Source organism: Bombina bombina, chromosome 4, assembly GCF_027579735.1.
Source record: "Bombina bombina isolate aBomBom1 chromosome 4, aBomBom1.pri, whole genome shotgun sequence".
Classification (NCBI taxonomy): domain Eukaryota; kingdom Metazoa; phylum Chordata; class Amphibia; order Anura; family Bombinatoridae; genus Bombina; species Bombina bombina.
Genome location: NC_069502.1, coordinates 127,523,859 through 127,543,455, shown reverse-complemented (window position 1 = coordinate 127,543,455; position 19,597 = coordinate 127,523,859). Strand labels below are relative to the sequence as shown.

The 19,597-nt window shown below is 37.0% G+C and overlaps 1 protein-coding gene across 1 annotated transcript in view; it reads left to right on the top strand.

Annotated features, from left to right (window-relative positions):
- The window catches only part of KLHL29 (kelch like family member 29), a 1,611,012-nt gene that overhangs the window by 1,464,638 nt on the left and 126,777 nt on the right, over nucleotides 1–19,597 (top strand). The window lies entirely within an intron of this gene.

Here is a 19,597-nt window from a genome sequence, read left to right as displayed (position 1 = left end):
ACTAAAACTTTACATTTATTTTTTATCAATATTTAAAGAGCTAATTAAAATTTAAAAAAATGCATCTACATGTTATTGTCAGACTAATCTTTTATTTGAATGTATCATTCTATCTAGCATTAAGTTATTGTTTAATGTCCATTTAAAATTGTATGCTCTATCTCAATCATGAAAGAAAAAAATTGGGTTTCGTGTCCCTTTAAAAGCAATCTGGGATGATACAATAAAACACAGGTTAATAGTTGAAAGAATATTCAAGCAAGCTGTGAAAATGGAATTAAACACTATTCTATTTGTTTTTCACTATATAATATTTATAAATTCATTGAAAATTAAAGAGACAATATCGTAATTTACCAAATTCTAGGAGTATAATCTGTTTTATTTGAACTACACAATAAAATATGGTTTTATTTTATATTTCACCCCTGTACGTAGGTTGTTTTTTTTATGGGGTGGTGTTTTTCAATAGCGTGGTGTCGCCACCTGCGACGAGAGCACGCTATTTTAGAAATCCTGCAGGAGAGAGGCTAATAGTGTGGTCCTGTGGCTCGTGACAAGACCCGTGCTAATACACCCAGACAAACCCTTAGCAACCCGCGACGTACAGGGTACATTGCGGTCATTAAGGGGTTAAACAAAATGTGTCATGTCACACCATGTCATGTATGTTTCATCTACTTTCGGTAATTTGGGCTAATGTATCAGTAGCATGCAAAGGTGCAGTCATTTTTTTATTATATTTGAACTAAAAAAAAAATAATGCCGTATGAAAATACTCAAATAATTAGTTCATGAAAAATTGCAGCTTTGAAGAAATGTTACGTTTTAGTTTGTAACAAATGTAAATCTTCATATCTATAAAATCATGTGTAAATATTTTAAACATAATGGGTTCCAGTTATGAGGCTAAAGAGGTTTGCGGAGCAGCCGACACATTGATTTAAACCTGTTTACCGCAAGTTAAGTTCATGAAGAAAAAGCCTACAAAGCCACCTACAAAGATCTTGTCATAGTAGATAATGCTATGTTTGTGTATTTACATAAAAGTCAATGATCCTAAAATAGTGCATACGTAACTCAAGCAGTTTTACTAATTAAACTGCAGCTCATCCTGTGGTTTGGAATAGCTTAAAGGCACAGTCTAGACTTGGGCTGCACGATTAATCGCGGATGCGACTAAACCGTGATTAATCGTGGCAGTTTTAAAACCACAAGAGTATGCAATTTTTAGCCTCGCCCCATTTGATGTCACCTATGACGTACAGGAGGGCTGCCGACTTGCCATGCCCGCCTTGCGACATTGAGCCAACTTACCGGGGAGCGCTGTGGCTAATACGGTTTACAGGGAGGGGGGCTGACTTACCGGGGTGCACTGTAGCTGATGCGGGTTACAGGGAGGGGGGCCGACTTACTGGGGAGCACTGTGGCTGATGTGGGTTACAGGGAAGGGGAGCTCTGTGGCTGATGTGGGTTACAGGGAGGGGGGCTGACTTATGTGGGTTGGGGGCTGATGGTGGTTACAGGCGGTACTTATTATGTTAAAGGGGGTGCTTATTGGGGGGGTTACTGTGGGAGCTGATGGGACTTATGTAGGTTGCAGAGGGGGGCTTATGGAGGTTACAGGGGGTGCGGGGTTACAGTGGGAGCTGATGGGGCTTATGAAGGTTACAGAGGGGGCTTATGGGGGTTACAGGGGGTGCAGGGTTACAGTGGGAGCTGATGGGGTTTATGTAGGTTGCAGAGGGGGGCTTATGGGGGTTACAGGGGGTGCTGACGTGAAAAAATGTTTTTTCCTATATCGCCTAGCCCTAGTCTAAACACAATATATCATTTGGATTACTTTTTGTTACATAACAGAGAAGCATCCTGCAACTGGTCCCACATCTATAAGGTTGTTAAAAGTACATGAAACATTTAAATATTCATCGTTTTTAGGAGCCGAAAATTACTGCCAAGCTCCGCCCACCTATTACGTGTATATTTTGGTATGTTAAGTTTCTCCAATCACGGTTGACTCTTAAATAAGATTTCCTACTCTCACATGCTGATTTGTGCATGTGCAATTTGAAATAGCTAACTGAAAGTTTTTAAACGTGCACTGCTAAACCGTTATACAGAAAAACAGCAAACTGGACAAGAAGAAAGCTGTGGGTGGAGCTTGGCAGCCATATTCAGCTGTTATGAAACCATTAATTTAAAGTTTCATGTACTGCTTATAAGCTTATAGATGTGGAACCTGTTGCAAGATGCTTGTCTGTTATGTAACAATAAGTAATAAAGAATAAGTATCTAGACTGTCGCTTTAAAAATGAAGCCAAAAATAACCTGAACAGACTTTAATCATTAAACACAAAAATGTTCTTTCATGATTCAGATAGAGCATAAACTACTTTCTAATTTACTTCTATCATCTAATTTGCTTCAGTCTCCTAGTATCCTTTGTTGAAAAGCATACCTAGGTATTCTCAGGAGCTGAGAGATAGCTGCTGATTGGTGGCTGCACATATATATCTTTCATTGGCTTACAAATGTGTTCAGCGAGATTCCAGTAGTACATTGCTGCCCCTTCAATAAAGGATACCAAGAGAATGAAGCAAAATTGATAATAGAAGTAAAATAGAAAGTTGTTTAAAATGGTATTCTCTATCTGAATCACAAATTAAACATTTTGGGTTTGATATCCCTTTAAATAGATTGGAATAGGGACTGTGGCCTGTTGAGTGTACAAATGGGGATATGCTTTTCGTGTGTCTTATTTATTAATAAAATAATAGCGAAACGAGATCATTGCTGAAGAGTAATAGATTCAGAAGTAATTTTGTAACCATTACTTTGCAGACATATTAAATAAAATTTGAGGGATTGGTGTCTGGCACACTTGGTAATCCACATAAAATAATTCTAGTACACCAGATAAATGTATAAAGATATCCAAAAAGGTAATGCCTACACTATATTTGTAGTTTAATTCATAGTAAAGAGGTTTAAGACATTTATTGGAAATAAACAGTATCCATCAGGCATATAAACTGTTCTTTTAAGTGAGATGGCATATGGAAGCCAAAATAATAGCTGGTTAAAAGAGCGATCATGTTGTATAATTTTCTTTAATCTGACGAGTTCTACTGGATAAACGGTTTTAGTAACATAACTTGCTCTTGCATGGTTGTTGTTGGATAGTTGCCTTATTGATTTACACACAGGGAGCACGATAGATCACAAAAAAAGGTCAAATGCTTTTAAGGAGAGGCTGTGGATTGAGGGAAGACGTGATGAGAATATAATTAATTAGCTAAATCCAAGAAAATGCAGGTATTTGGCCGCAATATTATCCGACTGAGTCACATAAAGTAAGAGATACAATCAGTAGAAGGAAAGAACAGACATTTAATTCACAGAGCACACATTAATCAGAATAAAGTCGTACACTGCAATATCTCACTTCACAGATTAGTGAATTAGGGTTCATGTGCATAGACTTCAGTTCTGTCACAGAACTCGAGTTAAATTGATACTTTGGCGCTAGAATGGACAGTCACTCCTTTCACAGTCAAGGCACGGAACAAACTACCCTGCTCTGAACTTTTAGGAAAAATAGTCATTGAATTTGAACAGGTAGAATTGTTCAGCGGTACTTCTGCTAACAAAAAGCTGGTATTTTTCAAAGACCAACATTCATTGACTATTTTATCAACAGATTTATATGAGATTGATATATATGCAATATTTTGCAGTTCAAATTTTCTGTTATGTCCCTTTAAATCCAAGGTTTGATAAACTGTTTTGAAATTACCAAGAGAAACAAATTTATAGACAATTTATCAAATGCTCATTGAACAATATGGACAAATCCTATAGCATCCATGTTAGAAACGGATCAGCATCCACAATGCTGAAAGCAAAAAGTAGATGAATTAAACATGAAAATATCCATTAAAAAAAAAACTTGAATACATTTTCAAGATACTACAAAGAAAACATTACTTTCATGTCACGCTAGCTGTTGAACAGGTTAATGTATAGGTTGTTAAAATGTCCCTTTAATTTAGCTGAGCTCTGTGTGTTTCATGTACTGCATTATAATTTTACACCCTGTGCAGCCTCCTGCATTAATCATAGTCTAACAGCTAGTTACAATGTGTCATCTCTTATTTCTGGTGCTATCTTAATACTCTTTCTTGTCGGTTTTATTTAGAATAAGTGCTTTTGTGGCTTTTTTTTTTCATTATAAACAACCTTTATGAATCACTGATGCACAAACTGTATTTTTTTTGTAAATGATAGTTAATAAAGCATGAAAAGAGAAAATGGAAAAAATGTATAAAGATGAAATACTTTCTATGGTGCATCTGATTATATCTAAGGAGAGTAAATGATACAACGCTTTTATATGTAAGGAATAGTATATTATGCATCAGCACAAACATATTTACAGCACACAAATTGAACAGCTATTTTGTAAATAATGATAATTCTAAAAAAAAAGCACATGGAAATGTGTCTTACGCAGCATAAAGTGCAAACATAACATTTTGTCAACACTGAAATCCAATATATATGTTTATTTGTTATGAATATGATATAATAGAAAATACACCTCGTAATGCAAATGTGCATTTAAAACATACAAAGAAAAGGTAATAATCATGTTAAAATATAATATACTCAGTTACCAAATTTGTTTTAAATGGAACATTCATTTTTAGTATGTTGTATTATACATATGAAAGAGAAGCGCTTAAAGATGTGCAAATATTTTAACTCTTACGGTATAGAGATTAAAGGGACAGTAACAACAAAATACATTTCATGCACCTTCCTCTATTCATGGGTACTGCCGTTATGGAACCATCGGTTACACTGCAGGTATCTGAAGGAGAGTTGCTGCACGTATGCAAACAGGTCAGCACTGGAATGTAGACTAATTTCAACATGGTGGCATCCATGACTAGAGGGGGCGGGGCATAACCTCAATACTATGCTTATAAAATGTCTCTTTAATAAGAAATAAATGTTGGTACACAGATGATGTTTAACAGTTAGTTGCTCATTGACTGATAAGAGCAACTCTCATAAATGTATAGGTGAACAGGGCAAAAACATTTCTTATCCCTTTAATTAATAATATATAGTTTAAACCTTCTATTTTAGGGCCATTATAGAAGAAAAATGTGCTCCCATTTGTTAGAGCATGTCATTTTGTCACTATCAACCCTGTAAATGTATGTATAACCCCTGCAAAGGGGTTAAACACATAGTTAAAGTACCACTTGGGACCTGCACAAACTGCTGCTGAGTTAATCAGCAGGGCTAGTTTGACATCTGGGTCATGTGACCAGTGCTGCTGATTGTCATGCTCTGGCAAATGAGAAAATCAAAAATTTTCACTATATTTTGGCGAGATTACGAGTTTTGCTTCAGGAGCTGTGCGGTGCTAACGAGCAGTTTTGTCTCACCGCTAACTTACCTGCAGCGCTGGTATTACAGATTTTTACAAACCCGGCGTTAAAAGGCAAGAAGTGAGCGTAGAGCAAAATTGTGCTCCTTAACGCACTCCAATGCCAGCGCTGCTTAAGTCAGCTGTGAGCTGGTCGTAAGGGGTCGTGCACGATTTCCCCATAGACATCAATGGGGAGAGCTGGCTGAAGAAAAGTCTAACACCTGCAAAAAAGCAGCGTAAAACTCAGTAACGCAGCCCTATTGATTCCAATGGGGAAACACATTTTATGTTTACACCTAACACCCTAACATGAGTCTAAACACCCCTAACCTTACACTTATTAAGCCCTAATCTGCCGCCCCCGACATCGCCGACACCTATTCTTATTAACCCCTAATCTGCCGCTCCGGACATCGCCGCCACCTACATTATACTTATGAACCCCTATTCTGCTGCCCCCAACATCGCCACCACCTAATTATATTTATTAACCCCTAATATCACGCCCCCAATGTTGCCGCAACCTACCTACACTTATTAACCCCTAATCTGCCGCCCCCAATGTCGCTGCAACTATATTAAATTTATTAACCCCTAAATCTAAGTCTAACCCTAATGCCCCCTAATTGAAATATAATTTAAATAAATCTAAATAAAATTACTATCATTAACTAAATTATTCCTATTTAAAACTAAATACTTACCTATAAAATAAACCCTAAGCTAGCTACAATATAACTAATAGTTATATTGTAGCTAGCTTAGGCTTTATTTTTATTTTACAGGCAAGTTTGTATTTATTTTAACTAGGTAGAATAGTTATTAAATAGTTATTAACTATTTAATAACTACCTAGCTAAAATAAATACAAATTTACCTGTAAAATAAAACCTAACCTAAGTTACAATAACACCTAACACTACACTATAATTAAATAACTTACCTAAATTAAATACAATTAAATTAAATAAATTAGCTAAATCACACAAAAAAATACTAAATTACAGAAAATAAAAATCAAATTACAGATCTTTAAGCTACTTACACCTAATCTAATAGCCCTATTAAAATAAAAAAGCCCCCCCCCCAAAAATAAAAAAAACCCTAGCCTAAACTACCAATAGCCCTTAAAAGGGCCTTTTGCTGGGCATTGCCCCAAAGAAATCAGCTCTTTTTCCTGTAAAAAAAATCTAAAAATAAACCCACCCAATACACCCTTAAAAAAATCCTAACACTAACCCCCGAAGATTCACTTACTAGGAGAAGTCTTCATCCAAGCAGCAAGATGTCCTCAACGAAGCCGGCAGAAGTGGTTCTCCAGACGGGCAGAAGTGGTCCTCCAGACGGGCAGAAGTCTTCATCCAGACAGCATTTTCTATCTTCATCCTTACGGCACGGAGCGGGTTCATCTTCAAGACATCCGACGCGGAGCATCCTCTTCAAACGACATCTTCTACGTAATGAATATCTCTTTAAGTGACTTCATCCAAGATGGCGTCACTTAGATTCCGATTGGCTGATAGAATTCTATTAGCCAATCGGAATTAAGGTAGAAAAAATCCTATTGGCTGATGCAATCAGCCGATAGGATTGAGCTGGCATTCTATTGGCTGTTCTAATCAGCCAATAGAATGCAAGCTCAATCCTATTGGCTGATTGGATCAGCCAATAGGATTGAAGTTCAATCCTATTGGCTGATTGCATCAGCCAATAGGATTTTTTCTACCTTAATTCCGATTGGCTGATAGAATTCTATCAGCCAATCAGAATCTAAGGGACGCCATCTTGGATGACGTCACTTAAAGTGATATTCATTACAAAGAAGCCGTCGTTTGAAGAGGATGCTCCGCGTCTGATGTCTTGAAGATGAACCCGTCTGGATGAAGACTTCTGCCTGTCTGGAGGACCACTTCTGCCCATCTGGAGGACCACTTCTGCCGGCTTCATTGAGGACATCTTGCCACTTGGATGAAGACTTCTCCCGGTAAGTGAATCTTCGGGGGTTAGTGTTAGGATTTTTTTAAGGGTGTATTGGGTGGGTTTATTTTTTAGATTAGGGACTTTGGGCTGCAATAGAGCTAAATGCCGTTTTAAGGGCAATGCCCATCCAAATGCCCTTTTCAGGGCAATGGGGAGCTTAGGTTTTTTTAGTTAGTATTTTATTTGGGGGGTTGGTTGTGTGGGTGGTGGGTTTTACTGTTGGGGGGGTGTTTGTATTTTTTTTACATGAAAAAGAGCTGATTTTTTTGGGGTAATGTCCCGCAAAAGGCCCTTTTAAGGGCTATTGGTAGTTTAGTTTAGGCTAGGGTTTTTTTATTTTGGGTTTTTTTTTTATTTTGATAGGGCTATTAGATTAGGTGTAATTAGTTTAAAGATCTGTAATTTGTTTTTTACTTTCTGTAATTTAGTGTTTGTTTTTTGTGATTTAGCTAATTTAATTTATTTAATAGTATTTAATTTAAGAAATTTAATTAATTGTAGTGGTGTTATTGTAACTTAGGTTAGGTTTTATTTTACAAGTAAATTTGTCGTTATTTTAGCTAGGTAGTTATTAAATAGTTAATAACTATTTAGTAACTATTCTACCTAGTTAAAATAAATACAAACTTGCCTGTAAAATAAAAATAAAGCCTTAGCTAGCTACAATGTAACTATTAGTTATATTGTAGCTAGCTTAGGGTTTGTTTTATAGGTAAGTATTTAGTTTTAAATAGGAATAATGTAGTTAATGATAGTAATTTTATTTAGATTTATTTAAATTATATTTCAATTAGGGGGTGTTAGGGTTAGACTTAGGTTTAGGGGTTAATAAATTTAATATAGTGGCGGCGACGTTGGGGGCAGCAGATTAGGGGTTAATAAGTATAATGTAGGTGGCGGCGATGTTAGGGGCAGCAGATTAGGGGTTAATAATATTTAATTAGTGTTTGCGAGGCAGAAGTGCGGCGGTTTAGGGGTTCATTTGTTTATTCTAGTATCTGCGATGTCTGGAGCGGCAGAATAGGGGTTAATAATTTAATTTTAGTGTTTGCAATGCGGGAGGGCCTTGGTTTAGGGGTTAACAGGTAGTTTATGGGTGTTAGTGTACTTTTTTGCACTTTAGTTATGAGTTTTATGCTACAGCGTTGTAGTGTAAAACTCATAACTACTGACTTTAAAATGCATTACAGATCTTGCAGGTAGAGGGTGTACCGCTCACTTTTTGGCCTCCCAGGACAGACTCGTAATACCAGCGCTATGGAAGTCCAATAGAAAAAAGGCTTTACGAAGTTTACGTGTCGGTTTGCGGTAAGGCCAAAAAAGTGTGCGGGGCCCCCTAAACCTGCAAGACTCGTAATAGCAGCGGTAGTAACGCTGCTTTTTTACCTTAACGCACAACTCGTAATCTAGCCGATTGCCTTTTAAACATGTTTTTCCTAAGATGTTATGTAATTTCTTCTATTCGCTGATTGCTTTTGGTCAGTTGAGGAAATTGTAGACATATGTCAGTTAATGTAGGTTTTATAGGGTGCTATGTGCCCCATTCTTTACCCTAGTACCCCAAAACTTCAAACCTTTCTCCTGCACCCATGGTACCTATTCCAAGATATATCATGCTGCATCCACAATGAGGAATACAACACACTTAAATATGCTTTAAGATAAATTTGCTTTTTATATTGAGTGTACTGTTTTGATTTTTTTTTAACAAGGGGGTAAACCTTAGTATAAATAATTTTGCACAGCATATACCTACCCCAGTACTGAGTTTTTACTGATATTTCACTGCAGAATTTATTTCTTTAATAATGTTGTTTTTTTAAAAATACAAAATAGAGCTCCAAACTTACTGAATAGCTGAACAGCTGCAATTTTTTCCCCCTATTACTCTGAAGTGCTGTGCCTCTGCTATTGAGTTCAGAGACTGAGTGTACTCACATAGCTGGATAATAGTGCACTTGGTGTGATTATGATTGCAATAAGAAAAAAAATAGCTGTCGGCAGTGGGCAGCCATGTAGGATGTTTCGGGTGCTACTTTGGATTAAAAAAAAATTCTACAGTGGGGTATCAATAAAAACTTTGGGGGTAGATTCTCTAAATCTCTCCAGATCAGACATGGTTTCTCACGCTTTACCCTCACAGGGGATGCAAGGGTGGATTTATTGTGAAAAAAGGGTCAGTCCCTATGAGTGGTAAGATGGTTCCTATATAAAGTAAAGGAGATCGCTGAAAAAGGACACCTCTCCATAGAGCGAAGTTAGCATAGAGCAGGGTGGCAGCAAATATAAATCACATTACATTGTTTTCTGCATATAGCATCTTACAAACACTTCTGCTCCTGTATTAGGGTTATAAGTATTTTGAGTGTTTTGAGAAAATCTTTCCACCTTTTAGCTGGCGAGAAAAAACTGTGAGATCTGTAGTGCGAAAATCTTTACAGAATTACGCTGGGATTTGAGAGACAATTTCATATACTCCAACGGAACACCCATGTTCAGCCCATTTTTCACAAAAGCAACAATTATTTGTATTTTGTACTTATAAGTAAAGAGAATTTCTATGGGGGTTTTTTGCACATCCAGTGTACTTAAATTGTGATTTATACTGTGCATATTCAGTACAGTTTACTCATGTGTAATTTACATACAAATTTGAAATTTTTGAGAATTTGTTTTTTTGGTGAAGAATATTGTTACGATTTTTGATGCACCTTAACAATACAATTTATCCTGTGTATTTTTATATGCATGATTCAATTATTAATCTTCTATGATTTTTAAATTACGAATTTATTTGTGCATTTCTATAATTTATGCATCTCCTGCCCATACGAAAATGCAGTATACGCGCCATAGCGAGACACCCTGTTTTCAGGGTAAAAAGTGGCTATATAGAATTCCACCAGAGAAATAGAAGTACTGGCGAGCATTCTTATAGAATCTCACCAGCCCAGGGAACTATAAAGAATCGGCCCCCAAGTACTCAGGTAAGCATATTTTATGGGACATTCTTTATACTAAGGTTTACTGTCCCTTTAAATAAAAAACACACTCCAATTTTAATTCTGCCAACTCAGAGCACTAATCTGTATAACCAGTGTGACCTATTTTTGTTGCTTAAATAAATTCCCATCGTTCACTATTTGTTAAAGGTCAGAAAACCCCAAAATTGTCTTTCATGATTTGGATAGAACATACAATTTTAAACAACTTTCCTATTTACTTCTATTATCAAATTTGCTTCATTATCTTGTTATCCTTTGCTGAAGAAACATCATTGCACTACTGGCAGCTAGCTGAACACATCTAGTTAGCCAATCACAAGAGACAAATGCATGCAGGCACCAATCAACAGCCAGCTCCCACTAGTGTAGGATATGTGCATATTCTTTTTCAACAAGGGATACCACGAGAACAAAGCACATTTGAAAATAGAAGTGAATTTAAAAGTTCCTTAAAATGACATGTCCTATCTTAATCATGCAAGTTTAATTTTGACTTTCCTATCCCTTTAAACCCTGCAAGGGGCTATACACATAGCGCACACCCTGGTACGGTGCATCGCTGTCCCTGAGTATGACACACTTGGTGTTACATTCAGCGGTGGAATACACATGTATCCACCAATCACGACATATAAGTTCACTGAGTGTGTGACTTTAAATTAATAATGACAAAAATAAATGTTTTTTTAAAACTGAAATTCTCTAATAAAATACAGATTTATATTTTTACACAAGAATGGCACTTTCTTTCAGTAGATACATGGTGATAAGACAGAATTTAGAATAATTCTCTTCTAAAAGCTAAAATGTGATTTAGTAAAAACGAAACTGCTTTACATATTAACCTGTCCAGACAGAAATAAAAGCTTTTGAGTGGGTGTATTATATTCCTGTCTGTCTTTCCGAGGTGATGGTAATGTATGCAGTAAATTGCCTTTTACAATAGGCAAAGGTAGCATTATTTAGTTAGTGTTCCATTCAAATCAGATTCTTGCCTTTGTAAATTTACCATTGTATTAGAAGAACTGCTAAAGCCATTAACAAATATTGAAATGCTCAATGGTTTAGCCTTCTGAAGTAATGCAACAAACCATAATAGTTCATTTATATTTTATAATTTAGCTAAATAGTTGTATCAATAAAGTGATGGTAAACTCTCCCCTTTTTAAAATCATATCTGGAATGTTTTTTTTTTTTTTTTTTTAACAACTTTATTTTTCAAATTTTTCTCAGGGTAAACCCAATCAGCATCACATAGCATTACACAATTATATTCATTCTTTGACATAACAGTGTATAACACAGTATAGACTTTTCAATGCGGCTGGGTCCGATCAAAGTTCATAAAGTCTTTTCTTGAGCCATGTGAGGTGGTCAGGCCCCTTTTCATACTTAGAACAGTTATAACAAAACATAACCTCAACAACAAAAAGAAAAAGAAAATAACTAAAAATAATATAAAATAAAATAAGGAGAATAAGATAACAATAAGAATAAGGTAAATAATTAGTTAGATAAGAGATAATGGCAATCAGCATCAAAGAGATCACTGACATTGTAAGATTATACATTTCGAGGTATATTAGAAACTCGCTCCTAGGCACTAACCGCACATTGGTGAACTCTTCATCACCCATGTAAGTCTCATCCTGCGTCAATCATGACTGTGCGTGTGCAGGTCTGTTACTTAGTCTGCTATATTGAAAAACCTTGAACATTCCTAAAATCAGAGGCAGTATTGCCAATAATTAACACCGGGTACAAAATATGAGACATAAAGCAATCTAGGTACCTTCACTATGTAAGTGTAATGGAATTGATATTCAGGCTTCGGCTACGGCGGATGGCTGTGGCCCCCATTCATGGGTCTCCTCACTGGACCAAGAGTCTCTCAAGTCAGTCAGTCGTGGTCAGTTTAAGAGTCAGAGTCGGATTCTGAGGTGTACCAGCGTCCACGCAAGTTTTCAGTCAGCATAAACACAGAGTGTTCAAAGGGACGTAATACTTTTTTCCTAAGGCCCTTCGGTAGGTACATAAGGTATGCGTCCCACTTGTTCATAAATGATTTAATTCTAGCATCTTGGTCACTCTGTGTGTCTGCAAGTTCTACCAAGAATTGTTGGTATAGGGCATGAATTAGTTTTTTGAAGGGGGGTTCCCTATTTTTAACCCAGTATTGCAGGATCAATCTCCTAGCCATGAGCACTACGAGGTTAAAGAACCTCTGGTGGTTGGAAGATGGAGAGGTGTCTTGAAAGAGGAATACACTAGCTACCGTTAAAGTTATATCTGTTGTAAGTACTTTTGACAGCCAAAATTTGGTCTTGCCCCAAAATCTCCGTAGTTTCGGGCAGTCCCACACTAGGTGTACCAAGTCTGGGGTATGAGCTGAGCACTTAGGGCATTCATCTACAGCATCTTGAACCCATTTGGATCTGATGTGAGGTGTTATATATGCATGATGCAGGAATTTAGTTTGCGTTTCTCGTAGGCTCTCTGAAAGGGTGGCTACTCTTACCCTAGTTATGCTCTGTGTGATATGTTCTTCCATTACTTCAGGGATCCTCTGGTCTTGCCATTTAGTAGTGATGTCATGCAGTGTTTGTGGTTCATGATGTGCAACTATCAGTTTGTAAATGGGGGATATGGAGTGTTGTCCGTGAGCTGCCATGTTGCAAAGGGAAGCAATCTTAGTTATGTCCAGGGAAGCTAAACCTTCTGTCAGTAGGCTTTGCACATAATGTCTACTCTGGAAATAAGCGAATCTGTGTGTGATAGGGAGGGCGTACTGCGTTCGTAGGTCGTTGAAGGGGTGTATCTGCTGTGTCAGGGGGTTAATCAGTTGCGCTACCGTGGTCAAACCCTTTTGTTCCCAGTGTTGAAAGACAGTTGTGGTATACCCTGGAATGAAGTTAGGGTTCCCTTGGAGCGGTAAGTATTTGCTAAATATGAACTTTATTCCCCATGTTTTGCATAGTTTGGCCCAGGCTCTCAGCGGATCTCTGAAAAGTATGTTTTGTTTTATGTGTGGGGGGAGTGTCGCCATCGATGTGTGTAGCAGGAAGGCCGGGTGTATGGGTGTCAGGAGTTCTCTTTCCACAGGAGGAGAGAAGTAATCTGATTGTGTCAGCCACCCCACCACTATCTTAGATAGAGATGCCCAGTTGTACCATTGAAGATTAGGGAGACCAAGTCCGCCCGCCCCAACTGGCATTGCCAGATGGAGTCTATTAATTCTCGGTTTCCTGTGTTGCCAGATAAATTTGCCAAACAGAGCCGACAAGTTGCCGAGATCTCGTTTGGTCAGTAAAAGAGGTAGCATCTGTAGGGGATAAAGTAATTTTGGTAGTATAATCATTTTCAGGAGTTGGGTTCTACCCGTCAGTGATAGAGGTAGATTTCTCCAGCCTGTCAACTGATTTTGAATGTGAGTTATTGTTTTGCCTATATTTAGGTGGTACAATTTGTTCACATCGATATTGAGATGTATTCCCAGGTATGTGAAGGTGCCCTTAGTTACTTTAAAATCAATGCCCTGCAGTTGTGTTTTATTTGTATTACGTAGCCATGTTAATTCGGACTTGTCTATGTTGATTTTATAACCGGAAACATTACCGAATAGTTCTAAGATGCGTAATATTTCAGGTAGGTTAATATGTGGATTGGGGACATATAATAGGAGGTCATCAGCATATAAAGATAAGTGTACTGTCTGTCTGTGAATTTTTAGACCCTCACTGTGTTGGCGGATGTAGCATGCCAAGGGTTCAATTGCCAGGTTGAAGAGTAGTGGGGACAGGGGGCAACCCTGTCTGGTTCCCCTTTCTAAGCGGAATGAGGGAGATATTTGACCATTAATGAGTATGGAAGCTGAGGGTGAAGTGTATAGTTGTTGGAGTGCTTGAAGGAAGTGCCCATGTATGCCAAACTGTTCCAGAGAGGTATAGAGGTGGTCCCATTCTATTCTATCGAACGCTTTTTCGGCGTCAATGGCGAGTAAACATGCATCTACAGTGGGTTTTTGGTGTTCTGTATAATATGAGTTGCAGTAGTGAGCTATGATAGCTAATGTTTTCCTAATGTTAATTACTGAGGATCGATTCTTAATGAAGCCAGTTTGGTCTGGGTGCACCAGATCTGGCAGTATGTTTGCCAACCTGCTTGATATCTGGAATGTTAGTGATGTTTTAGGTGGAATTTTATTCATCGGTTGAAATAAATATCCGCTATAACTTACTTTCTAATATAGATATAAAACTCCAATAAAAAAAAAAAAAACTCTGCCGCCTCCTTTAAAAGTAAATTCTTCTGTGAGCTAACGGTTTAAATTGTTCTCAATTCCAATGTGTGTGTGTGTGTGTATGTGTGTGCTTACATGTGTGTATGTGTGTGTATGGAGTGTGTGTGTGTGTATGAGAGTGTGTGTGTGTGCATGTATGAATGTGTATGAGTGTATGTATGTATATGTGTGTATGAGTGTGTTTGTGTGTGTATGTGTGTGTTTGTGTGTATATGAGTGTGTGTGTGTGTGTGTATGTATGTGCTTACATGTGTGTATGTGTGTGTATGGAGCGTGTGTCTGTATGGGGGTGTATGAGAGTGTGTGTGTGTATGTATGAATGTGTATAAGTTTATTTATGTGTGTGTATGAGTGTGTTTGTGTGTGTATGTGGGTGTTTGTGTGTATATGAGTGTGTGTGTATGTGTGTGCTTACATGTGTGTATGTGTGTGTATGGAGTGTGTCTGTATGTATGTGTGTGTATGAGTGTGTTTGTGTGTGTTTGTGCGTGTTTGTGTGTATATGAGTGTGTGTGTATGTGTGTGCTTACATGTGTGTATGTGTGTGTATGGAGCGTGTCTGTATGTATGTGTATGGAGTGTATGGAGTGTGTCTGTATGTATGTGTGTGTATGATTCTGTTTGTGTGTATGTGTGTGTTTGTGTATGTGTGTGCTTACATGTGTGTATGTGTGTGTATGGAGCGTGTGTCTATATCTATGTGTGTGTGTATGTATGTATGAATGTGTGTGTATGTGTGTGTATGAGAGTGTGTGTGTGTATGTATGAATGTGTATGAGTGTATGTATGTGTGTATGTATGAATGTGTATGAGTGTATGTATGTGTATGGAGTGTGTCTGTATGTATGTGTGTGTATCAGTGTGTTTGTGTGTGTGTATGTGTGTGACTGTGTTTGTGTGTATATGAGTGTGTGTATCAGTGTGTATGTATGAGTGTGTGTGTGTGTGTATGTATGTATGAGTATGTGTGTGTGTGTATGGAGTGTGTCTGTATGTATGTGTGTGTATGAGTGTTTGTGTGTGTATATGTGAGTGTGTGTGAGTGTGTGTATGTGTGTATGTATTAGTATTTGTATATGTGTGTATATGAGTGTGTATGTGTGTATGTATTTGTGTATGTGTGTGTGTATGAGTGTGTATGAGTGTGAGTGTATGTATAAGTGTGTGTATATGAGTGTGTGTATATTAGTATTTGTGTATGAGTGTGTATGTGTGTATGTATTTGTGTATGTGTGTGTGTATGAGTGTGTATGAGTGTGAGTGTATGTATAAGTGTGTGTATATGAGTGTGTGTATATTAGTATTTGTGTATGAGTGTGTATGTGTGAGTGTGTGTATGTGTGAGTGTGTATGTATGAGTGTGTGAGTGTTTTTGCCCGGTGTGCACAGATAAAAAAAATCTGAGATGCTCAGAAACTCTCTAAAGGTCCCCTTATTTGAAAGAAGACAAACTCCTCTCTCAAATCTGTATACTCTTCTGAGTATTCTAGGCAGGTGAACACAGTGATAACATAGATAACCTAGCTAAGAGGTTAGAGTAGGGGCCTGCTATTTATTTTTCTATAGCCTTCTGCATTGTCATATATACATACAATAATAGTATATCTGCTGCTTTTTTCCACCGGAAAGAATACATAATGTGTGCAGGTTCCTCACTGAAAAATGACTTACAATAGTTTTTAAATGGGAGCAGCACAGGGCTGTGAGATGGTTCAGCACTAAAAGGGTTTAACAAATATTCAATCAATTGTGCCGTTCTTTATACAAAAAACATACTATTCCATTAATTTACACTTATTAAGTAAATTAAAGAGATTTCATGTAAAGTAGAATTGCTATTGCCTATTCTTGTTTTACACCACAACTTATATCCTTACATTATTTATTAAAAAAAGAAAGAAATAAATGAAGCCAAACAATATGCTTTTATGGTTTGGGTTTGCTGCATTCTTCAGTAAGAACTCCTGTGCATTCTTTGCTTTTTACTTCAATTTCCTATTTAGCAGACACAAGAGATCTCCACGGGGTAGACCTAGCATTGCATTCTAATCATTTATAGGATGGAATTTAATGGACCAAACATGTATTTTTTTTCTTGTCATTTTCCATAAGTGCATGTTTAATGGGCATGTTTTGATTTTCCAAATCAAAAGAAACTGCCATAAATGATAAACAAAAAAGGTTTCCTGCAGGTTTTGTGATACAGTTTTAGCCATCCGCACATAAAAGGTATTTAAGAATGGTAAATACCTAAAACAAAAGAAGATCAATTTAAGTAATTAATTAACTAATTGTTGCTATCAATAATTCTCATATCCAAGACCTTTAATAGACCTCATTTGTTAAATGAAATTAAATGGGGTTAACTGAAGAGCAAAACCCATTGAGACATTAGCTGGGCATAAATGAGATACAATATATATATATGTATATATATTTTACAATAACCATCAGGTATGGCTGAGAAGGGTTTCCTACTGATTTACCATTGAATGACAGAATGGGTTAACTGCTGGTTTCTGTATTTCTGAGAATATATTGCATGAAATAAGTACACATTTATGCAAAATAAGGGGCACACTCCACATCCCATACTGATCTCTGTATCTGGCAGGAATGTGTTAATAAAGAAGAAAGGGAACAATGATTTTCTCAGTGACAATGACACTTCAAATTCTAGTAGACAACTGCAACCCAAAAAACATACAGACAGAGGAGGAGTGTAAGAAATTAGATACATTGGGGCCCATTTACTAAAGTGCGGACAGACATGAACGATTAAATGAACTGTAACAGAAGTTACTAAGACTTTTTCCTCTGTGTATTATAAGGAAATGCAACACTCTGATTCGAAAACTTAGCTTTAGCACAGAATTTTCTACATAAAAAATTGTTACTTATTAAAACAGAAAATCATAATTTCCTGGCTTAAAGACCAGTAAATACAGTAGATTTGCATAATGAACAAATGCTTCATAAAAAGATAATGCAATAGCACTTAGGGGCCAATTTATCAAAGGCTTTGCAAGCCTTTCGACCCACTACGGCTGCAGGTTCTCACAAGAGAACCTGTACGCCGTATTCAACAAGCAGCGGTCATCAGACTTTTCTAACCTCTTCGCCACCTCTAAGGTGGCGAAAATCAATCTCCCTAGTCTTGTCTGACCAGGGAGATTGACAGCTCCTTCTTGCGCGTGATTGGCTGTGCATTGGCAGGGGCGTGCAATACTGAATTCCTCCAGGGGAATTCAGCCTACCAGAGGCGAGCTGCGGCGGACAGGGGCGTGTATATGCGCCCCTGTCTGCCTCAGCTTGATAAATCGCCCTCTTACTGAACTAGGAGATTTTTTCTGACAAATTTCTGTTATGTCTATTTCTACTCCTCATGTACCATGTGACAGCCATCAGCCAATCACAAATTCATATACGTATATTCTGTGAATTCTTGCACATGCTCAGTAGTAGCTGGGGACTCAAAAAGTGTAAATATAAAAAGACTGTGCACATTTTATTAATGGAAGTAAATTGGAAAGTTGTTTAAAATAGCATGCTCTATCTGAATCAAAGAAGTTTAATTTTGACCTGAGTGTAACTTCCGCCTTAAACGGGCATGAAGCCCATATTTTTTCTTTTATGATTCAGATAGATCGTCCAGTTTTAAATTTCTTTCTCATATCTAATTTGTTTTGTTATCTTTGTATCCTTTGTTGAAAAGTATAAATAGGAACACTCAGAAGCTGCTGATTGGTGGCTGCATAAATATGCCTCTTGTTGTTGACTTTCAGCTATCTCACAGTATTGCATTACTTTTTTTTTCGTCAAAGGATACCAAGAGAATTAAGCAAATTAGACAATAGAAGTCAATTAGAAAGTTGTTTAAAATTGTGTGATTTATCTGAAAAATGTAATAAACAGCAACACTAAATAACACATTACAGCACATTCTCACCTTATAGAACTACTTTGTTATGCTATATACTTTTTATAAAGATTTCCATCTCTGTCTTACCCAGCCAACTCCTTCCCTAACTTGGCCAGATGAGTGATGTGCAGGGCAGATTTTGGAATCACAGTGGGATATGCAGTTGATGTAGTATTGTAGAGGGATTTGTAAAAATGACTTAAAAAGGACAGTAAACAACACGTAATTATATCATTTTTTTTTATTGTCTTGCAATAAATGAAGATATTAGTTGAAAGTGGAAAATAAAATTGAATCTATTAACCTCTTGTTTGCTTTCAGTAGCCAAGTGCCATCAATTACCTTATTTCGAGGAGCCTCAGTTTGTTAGCAAAAGTTCCATTGTTTTGTAGTTTGTTATCTGATAATCTCTGCTGATGTCAGCTACGCAGCAGCATAAGGCTTGTGAGGCCTGCAATGGACTCTTTCAATCCGCTAAATTGGAAATCACTTAATGTTCAAGATTGCAGGAAAGGGGGCAGAGGAGTTTATTATACATAATCATTGAAGTATTATGCGAATAAGGGGAGAGCTGATTAGCTGTGGATCAATATTTCTTGTTGCTTGAGTGAGCAAGATCTACATTTTGTAGAAAAGAGAGTTATTCCAAGAACAAAGAATGGATATGTCTGGTAACCACAGTAAAAAAATGAGAAACCCTTAAAACTCAAAAGAATACTCGTACACCAGAAAAGAATTATACTTTGGTGTGCTAACAAGCAGAGGGATAGAAACAGAATTTAAATAGGTATAAAAGTTTTTTATCAGATAAAAGAAGTTAATTCAAATAATTTATGGCTGCAAACACATTTTCAAATGAGCAAGGTGAATATTTAAATCACTAACATCTGGGATATTGGAAAACAAAACGGTACCATGAAAAGTAAAACAAACTGGTCTGGTCATAT